Here is a 9,099-nt window from a genome sequence, read left to right on the forward strand (position 1 = left end):
GATCGGGGAGTCCAACGGGCAGCGCCGCAACCATCCCCACCGCCCGGCAGCTGCAGCTGCTTCCCCCTCCCTCCTTTTATAACCCTGGGGGGGTGCTTAACCGTCCGCAGCTGGCGGAGGCCGGTCCTCGGCCCGGCCCTAGGCACCCAGAGCCCCGCCGAGGCAGGAGGTGCGGTGCGGTGCTACAGACGGTGCCTCAGGAGAAGGCTCTGCGGCCGCTTCGGCCAACCTGTAAGACAGGTAATAGGTGGAGGCGGGCTGGAGTTGAGTGCTGAGGAGAGCTGCGAGAGCCGAGGAGCGCTGTAAAGCCGCGGGCTGCCCACACCCCGCAGCATCCCTTTGGCAGCAGGGCCTGCAGTCCTGGGATCCTCCTTAGGAGTCCTCCAAAGCCCACGTGTCCCTTGGAGAAACACCCTGCATGACTACAAAAGCTGCTCTTGCGCACAAGGTCTTCTGGCCGAGGCTTTCCTCTGCTTTTGTGACATTCAGCTCAGCTGTAAGAACATGTGTGGCCCTATGCCATCAGTAGACGCACTGTCCAAGCCACCCTGAGCAGCCCGCAGCTCCTAGAGCGTGAGGTAATGGAGAGCAGGGAGCCAGCGTGAGGCACAAGAGCCAAAAAATACATGGAAATTGAGAGACAAGTGATAAAAGGGATATGAGCGTCAAGCAACAAGAAAGGCACAAGAAAGCGTGAGAGGCAAAGGCAGCAGTGTCAGATGCAGCAGGGTACAGTTGGCAGGAAGCGTTGCAGTTTCCAGAATGAAGCTGTAACTAAGCCTTGTGCAACGGAGTTCCTTTTCAGCAGCAAGATTTATATCTGGGTTTTGTTGCAACTGTGATGGATCATTAATGCTTTATTTTTATACATATCTTTAATTTACAATAGTGTATGTAGGTCAGGTTGTACTTTTGAGAGATATTTTCACCTGCTCCTCATGTTCGCCTTGATCTGAAATGAAATGCTTGCAAGTAACTATAAAACGCACTCCTAAATTATCCACAGGACTCTCCCTCTGAGTCCAAGGCTAGTCATTGTAACAGATGGACTTCAGTCTGTCATTAAGTCATGTTTAAGCTAGAAGTAGCATTAATGTTCAGAGAGAACAATACAAAATACAGGATCCCATGTCTTTAAACTCAGATATAAGCCACGCAGTGAGTTGTTTTCTAGTTTTGCTCCCTTGGTCAGGGACAGTAAACATTTGAAAGGAAGTTGATCAGCCCCTCTAAAGGGATTTTTTCCAACAACAAGCCATCATCTGAATGCAAATGTGAGCTGAAAGTCAATATGTACCTTCAGAGGAACTTTGGAAGAAATACAGGTAACTGAAGGGAAAAACAGGATTCCTGGCCTGTTTATACCCAAAAGCAATGAAAAAATGTTCACCCAGTATAGCTGTATCTGAAAAGGATGTGTGTTGACTGCCTTAGGAAGCAGAATATGAATTTTGAAAAGTCCCTGTTAAATCATTGCCTTTTGCAGTATGCCTGGACGGAGATCAAATGTGACCTACTTCAGGAAGCCAAATCCTGGAGACCTGGGGCTTTGGTGCAGCAGAACCTGCTGGTTACTCCTTCTGGTTTTTAAAGAGGGGGAACTAGCCAGAGTGCCATCACTGTGACAGGAAAAGCTGTGCACTTCTAGCTGCTTATTTCAGTGACACAAATCATCATCTTGGCATTATCTTTACCAATACAGTGAAACACATTGTGTGGAGACTTTCCATGTCTGAATGTGAACGAGTCTCTCCATTTCTTGTATTCTAGTACGGTTTTTAATAAATGTTAGGTATAACCCCATGTTAAATGGCTTTTGCCTCTATTTTCTATGATGAGTGGGGCAAAGGATGATAGCTAATAAGAATTATTTTATAGAAATGGAAATTACAGTACCCAAAGGGGGAGTGAGGCCTGGGAGAGTCTGACATGCCACTCAGGGATCGAGGTGTTCCCCAGCCCGTGGTTCTGACAGATCTGGAACGTATCCTCACTCATCCCGTACAAAGTTTTTAATTTGTCAAGTTCAGGGTGGTTATGAATTACTGGGGAACTACAAAATCACTAGTTGTTCTTAAGCAGGAGGGAGAAAAACAATCCAGTTAGTCTGACCTCAAGAACAGCAGAAGCTTAGAAAAAAATGGAAACAGTAGTTGAGAACAGACAAGTGGGAAATAAAGTAAAAATGTGATATAGCTTTACAAAAGATAGATTTCATTTAACTAAGATTATACCTTTGATAATTGTTTTGTAGACAATGGATGTATAATAGATTTAATCTAACTGGATTTAATATTAAAAACAAAACCACATGGCAAATGTATAGTTTATCTGGGGAGCAATGTGGTAGGTAAGAAACTAGCTACTACAGACAGGTGACAATAGTTGGGGTGGAAAGGTAGACTCTGAGGGTGGAGCTGAGCTCCGTAAGAAACGACTTGGACGCTATTGGCAGATTCAAAAATTCAATAGATTAATAGAGACCAGGTCCATAAAAAAATAGCCATGTGGAAAAGGTAGGGAAGTCACATCAAACAGACACCACCTGTGGATGTATGGGGAGTGCAAAGGGAGGAGAGAGCGGGAAGTGGCTGGGCTCCAGTGCTTGCCCTAAACAGCGTCGCTGGCTGCCCCTCTCAGGGACCACGGGGAGCACAGGCTGACCCTGCGAAGTGTGTCTCCCATTCTTTTGATCTTGCACAGTATTTTTCAGGCAGGCCTTGGAACAAAAGGTAGGAGTGAGCTGATGGCACAAAGTTGGGAGGCACCAGCAGTGCAGAGGGAATAACTATTGCTGGAAGAGTTGGATAACAGTGAATGCTGGCACATTGGAAATGGGATGAAATTTAATAGTGGAAAGTACAAGGTCATGCACTTGGGAATTACTAATGAGAATCTCTGCTGCAAGCTGGGAGCTCATCAGTTGGAAATGACAGAAGAAGAGAAAAATCTGGGTGTATTTGTTGATTTCAAGATGGCTGCAAACACCCAATATGAAGCAGCTCTGAGGAGAAGCACATATCAACTGAGATATTTCCAGGAGAAGGGGAAAATGCTAATACCATTTACAATGGTATACAAAGTTCTGCTGCAACCTTCTCTGGAATTATGCATGCAGCTCTGGTCACTTTTAATCAAGGGAGACAAACATAAAATGTGACTGGAGAATAATTACAGGGTAATCCTGATTTTTTTTCTTATGTAAGGATCTTGAAATAATTTGTTTAGCCAAAAAACTGAATGCTGAGAAGGGATACAGTTGTTCTCTATGAAACTTCAGGGAGTAAACACAGAAGTAAACACATCTCCCTTAAGAGCAAGGGTGATGTTAGTGGAAGAGAAAACAAGTATCCAATGGCCATGAAAAGTCTGGGCTGAAACATGAGAACACCAGAGCTTCCAAGAGCTCAAGTCCCGAGACTCTGGGTCATCCTTCCCAGAGCTGCCTTACCCGGATGCAGTTGCTACCAACAGCTGAGAACTGACCCGAAAGACCCAACAAGTCCTTTCCAAACCGCTCTTACTGTCTGAGACGCAGGCACTGAGTTACTAGTTGGCTTCTTATGAAAAGGGACACCTGATGTGGAAAGATACTTTTTGGGCTGCAGTTGCAACCCAAATGTCATTGGAGTTACTGGCTGCGTTCAGCAAGGATGCATTTAAAATCTGTGGGTGGTGGTGGTGGAGGCTGACAGCGTCCTGTTCTGGATCATCCCACCCTGGTGCCCCAGGTCAGCTTCCCACAGAGACCAGCTCTTGTGCCCACCCCGTACATGAGACGTGATCCTTGATCGATCTGCACCTGGCATGGCAAGAAATGGTGAAAACAAGCGTGTGTCAGGTACTTTCCTGCCCATTACCATCCAGTAACCTTTAATACACTTTATTCATGTGATCCAAACAGCCAGACTCAGACTCTGTGGGCTGCTTCTGTTATGATGGAAAACTGATGGTAAGGTCAGATAGGTCTTTAAAAAAACAAACACACCAAGTCCTGATTCTGTTAGAACAGTCAGACCATGAAACGCAGGGTAGTTTTCTTTCTCAGGACTCCAAACTGGCTTCTTTGGCCAGTTTTCTACCCAAAAGCAGCTCTCTTCATCCTTTCTCTCCCATTTTGTTTTTTCATCTTTTACCTTATTTTGATGTTTTACTCATTTTACTGTCCTTGTGTTATATGGACGCCTGAACAGAATGCGCGCTCAGGCCCAACTCTGACCACTGTATTTATACTGTGTTCCTCGTTGTGTAGGTGCTTCCATTGTTTCTGCTCCTCTCAAACAAGCAGTTATTTCGTTGTGCATTTAATCCAAACAGTGGGCGGTGGGGACATCAGGGCAGCACAGCGTGAGGCAACTCCGGATTAAGATGTGCCAGATGAGAGGCACCCACCCTGTCAGTCATCCTGATGGGACCCAAAAAACTGATGCTCCGACTCATTCCCTTGAATAATTTTAAAATAAGGAGATTTTTATTACATATAATTTTTGTTAGAACATTGTCCCACAGTCTCATTTTAGTATTTTTTGTCTTGTAGTAACCCTCTTTTAAAACAAAATGTACTATTAGTGAAGCTTTGCTGAATGGAAGCTAGCACATAGCTACAGCTACACATCAAGATGATTATTACAGGACTAATCAAATACGAAGATTTGCGGGACCCTGAGAACTTCAAACCCAGGGGAACAGCTACATTTTTGAGCAAATACTGGAAACGGCTCTGGGGGCAGTGTTTCCAGGTACAGCTCACAGCGAGGATGCGTGAGCTGGTTGGCCCGTGAGAACCCAGCTCCATCCCCCAGATCAGCCAGAGACGTGCTACGCCCTGAAGGCCAAACAGCACTTCATTCCAGAATTTATATTGAACATACTAGTTCTGCTCGGGTCCGTGAGCACGGAGCATTGCTCTGCAGATGATGGATGACACTTGTTTGTGCAAGGCATTTCTGTACCTGGAAGTGAAAGCTGAAGACATCAATATTGAAGATATGCCAGCAGTTCGATGAGGGCAGCATGTTTGGAAGACATGTTTTATGTCTGCTTATATTACTTTCTTTTACTTAAAAAGACTAATAATCCATACTGTCTGCCTAGTGAGCTAAAAATAAGTAAAATGTTCAAAGCATTTAATGCTGTACATCTTCAGAAAAGTTAACTGACACAACTTTAAGCTGTGTTTGTTATGTGCTATGTTGCTACAGCAATGCTGTCTGAAAAATGTTTTTAATAATAAAACATATGTATTTTTCTTAATAAGCACACTTAAGATCCTTCCTTAACAGGCTGAGAGAGTTGGAGGTGTTCAGTCTGGAGAAGAGAAGGCTCCAGAGAGACCTTAGAGCGGCCTCCCAGGACTTACAGGGGCTACAGGAAAGCTGGGAAGGGACTCTTGATTAGGAAGTGAGTGATAGGACAAGGGGTAACGGTTTTAAACTGAAAGAAGGTAAGATTGAGATTAGATACGCAGAAGAAATTCTTCCCTGTGAGGGTGGTGAGGCCCTGGCACAGGTTGCCCAGAGAAGCTGTGGCTGCCCCCTCCCTGGAAGGGTTCAAGGCCAGGTTGGACGGGGCTTTGGGCAACCTGGGCTGGTGGAAGGTGTCCCCGCCCATGGCAGGAAGGGTGGAACTGGATGATCTCTACCTCCCAACCCAAACCATCCTGTGATATTCTATAGTAGTCTAATTCTCCTGAAGTTGGGTAGTTGTTACTATCCTATCATACAGAAGAGAAACACCAGGCAAAGAGAGGCTAAGAAGCTGTCTGCTCAGAGGAGCTGCTTCAAGTATTCTTAGAAAATGGTATTATTTTAACTGACTATCTTAAGTGATAATTCTTTACTGTAGACTGGTAATCCACTCAGGACTGTCAGCTGTGGTGCGCAAGTGTCAGAGCGGGGAGTTCCCACCCACAGGAACTTCGCCGTTAAAGCTCTGAGAAATCGAGCAACTCCTTGGTTCCAGGGGCCAGGCAAACACTGTACCCGCAGCCTCTCGGAGGAGGAGAGAACTGGTGTTCCTGGCCCTGTGCAGGCACAGTGCCACACAGAGAATGAACTAAGAAGTATATTGGGCCATCCCTGGTGTCTTTCATTAGTGACCAAACTAAAAAGTATTCTACAATGACATTTATGTTAAGAATATACTTAGAGGGGTTAATTGGAGAATAATAGGAAATTGGGAAAATAGTTATTGTATTGGGAATTGGGAAAATAATTATTGTAGGATCCATCAGGTCAATAGTTTAATGATAACACCTCTGTCTCTATGACTATCAAGAACATGCTGTGGAAGGCTTATAACTTCCATTAGCCCTTGATAAGTTAATGTATGTATCACTAAAATAAAATGTAAAAAAGGAGAAGTAGAGCTGGTTTGAAAAATTACAAAGCCCAAGGCTATACTGATTCATCATTTTTACTGTAATTGCATTTCAGCTGCTTAGAAAATATAATGGCCAATTTCCACAACTTTGCAATTTAGTACTATGGTTATGTCTTCTTTTAGATTACACTGACATTTTCCTCTGGTTATTTCATAACTCATTTTATTTCTATTTTTTTAAATGTGTTTAGAAGTGATGGTCCTTCAGGGTTTCCTGCGCTGTCAGACCTGCGTGTAAACAGTGCCTGGAAAGGCTGCTGGCTTTAACCCCTCCGTTGGTGGCCTTTTGGAGGAGAAGAGGGGACAGCAGGTGTTCCTCACCCGGCTTGCATGCAGGGAAGAAGGTCACTGGGCCCATTAACCACCAAGACTGCTGTGCGAGGAGGGGATAAACAGCCATCCTCCCTGACTGCCTGAAGAGAGGCAGATATTCTAGCAGATAGTCTGCTGGGACTCAGGCAGAATTTGAGAAAACACAAGAACAACTGTGGAAATCTGGGTGCTGTTCAGGAAGCAGAGTGCCACATTGCAGCATTTGTGACAGACGGACAAAGAGACCAGACTGACCTCCAATAGCACATTCCTGGGGTCGCTCCAGCGTTTCAGTCCTGCTCTTGGTGCTTTTTGTGCTGCTTGAAATGAAAAAGCTGCTTTTGTGTCTTATCAGTGGCGTTCTCACTGCACAAACAGAGGCTGGGAGGTTATTGGTGTGTATCTGTCAAGCGCTGACCGTGCTGCCGGAACCAGGGCGCTCTTCCCAGGCTTTGACTTGTGACATCTGCTAATCTGCATTGTTACATTCAGTACTGAACAACTTCCTCCCGCTCCTGAATCATACCAAAGAAGATTTTTTTAATAAAAGCTCCTTTTCCAAAAGCTTTTTGTGAGAAGTTCTCCACATGGGATCTGATCCGAAGACCGCTTGCCTTTGGACCGCTCTGGGTCAACCCTTGAAAGAGGGATTTTTCAGCAGAGCCCAGCAGCCTATGAGCTGCTTTTATGCTTTGCCTTATCTGTGCAAGAGGGGCCAGCAGTTGCCCTGTGTGGCTGGGATTGGAAAGATGTGATTTGCATTAAGAGTTCAGATTCAACTTTTACTGTCGTGAAGTGTTAAACGTCTCTGGCACATTTTACACAGGTGAATGGATGCACTTTTGGTTTGCCAGATTAAACTTGATTTGTACAAATAATGTGTATACATATAATTATCTAACAGGATTATACATACATAGGTAATATCACCAGTGTTTTGGGCAGACACTTCAACAGTTCACAGTGCTTTAGGAAATCAAGTAGGTAATACACAATTGGTAAGGTAAAAAAAAAAAAAAGAGGAATAGTGATTCAAAACAGCCCGATGACAGATTCAAAGCCCACTGAGTCACTTGGAGTCTTGCCAGCACTGCTCGCACTGCTCTGGAGGAAGGTTGGCACAGGGGAGGAAATAAACAGATGCCTTTGCAAGGGAATCATGTTTCAGTTGCCAAATGTTATCCTCCGCCAAACAATCAGAGCAAACCTTGGTCTGACATCATTACTAGAGCTTTGTTCTGGTAGGTTGTTCTGCATAGTGTGTTGGTGCTGAGGCGCCAGTCCAAGGGCCTGGCTCGTGTAGTGATGTTTGAGAAATAGAAATAATAAATATTTTATGTAAAACTTAGTAATTCAAAAGGTATGGCAAAGGAAGGGTGAAAATGGCAGGTTCTGGACAACTTGTTATGACATTCAAAGTGCAAATCAGTAGAACCCCACCAAATGTGATGGCCACAGAGCCTACCTGCACGTCGGTTGGCGAGTCGGGAAACGTCAGCCAGGGCAGCGCTAGGGAGGAGCAGGGAGCCACCAGCTTCCTGCACGGAGCTGTGGGAAGCCCTTGGGGGGTGCCCCCACGCCCCTCATGGGGGTCACGGGCATCCCAACGCCAGTGCACGCAGCTGGGAGACAGGAAGTCAAAATAGACTACTCCGAGTGTGTGAGGGCTTGGACTGGGGGAGCGGGAACCTCCTTACAGCCCTAATTAGCTGCACGCAGGGGGCATGGCGTGTTTTTTCTTTTAGGCTACTTCACCACCTAAACCGGGACTCTGGCCTAAGTTTAGAAGGAGTTCTCTGGGGTCAAACAGGAGAACTGAGTCCCTCCAGAGCACCCAAATCAGTGACAGTTGGACGTGTGCGTGCCCCCCACAGCCCCGATTCCGGGGTTCCCATGTGCTGCAAGCGTCACTAACCACATCTTTTCTTAACACCCACGGCACTTGTGTTAACGGGCAAGAATCATCCTTGTCCCGCAGCCTCACACCGACACGGGGTAAACCCCCCCCGAGGAGAAGACAACGCCGAGGGAGCGGGTGAGGGGGCTGCGGAGACTGTGACAGGCCCCGTCCCCCCGGAATCCCGTCCCGGGTGTCCCTCCCGCCCGTGGCACCACACGGGTCGGTGCCGTTGGGTTGGTAAGCCCTGCTTTAGGAAAAAGGTGATTTCGTGAACCACCTGGTTTTCTTTCGAAAACCAACCACCTTGCAGGTGGAGCCTTTCTTCCCCTCACAAAACAACGCCACGGACTGTAACTGCAATTACAAAACCAGCACAGAGACGGGCGTGGGATTCGGGGCTAACACCGTCTGTTCTGTTACTGCAGCACCGCCTGGGTTAAGCGCAGTCTGGCTCCCGGACCTCAGCTCCAGCCCTGGCTCCCGGCTCCTCGGGGCCGCGGCCGGCC

At 46.3% G+C, this 9,099-nt stretch overlaps 1 protein-coding gene across 2 annotated transcripts in view; it reads left to right on the plus strand.

Annotated features, from left to right (window-relative positions):
* Nucleotides 1-4,945: 4,945 nt before the first annotated feature.
* ASCC2 (activating signal cointegrator 1 complex subunit 2) overlaps nt 4,946-9,099 on the plus strand; it is a 30,232-nt gene continuing 26,078 nt past the window's right edge. The window contains exon 1 of one of the 2 annotated variants that reach the window (XM_026859822.1): nt 4,946-4,958. The gene's annotated coding sequence lies outside the window, so the exon portion shown is untranslated. The remainder of the gene's footprint in view (nt 4,959-9,099) is intronic. The other variant, XM_026859821.1, reaches the window with a different exon arrangement.

This window comes from Athene cunicularia (genome assembly GCF_003259725.1).
Source record: "Athene cunicularia isolate RWA chromosome 15 unlocalized genomic scaffold, athCun1 chr15_part1, whole genome shotgun sequence".
NCBI classification, from domain to species: domain Eukaryota; kingdom Metazoa; phylum Chordata; class Aves; order Strigiformes; family Strigidae; genus Athene; species Athene cunicularia.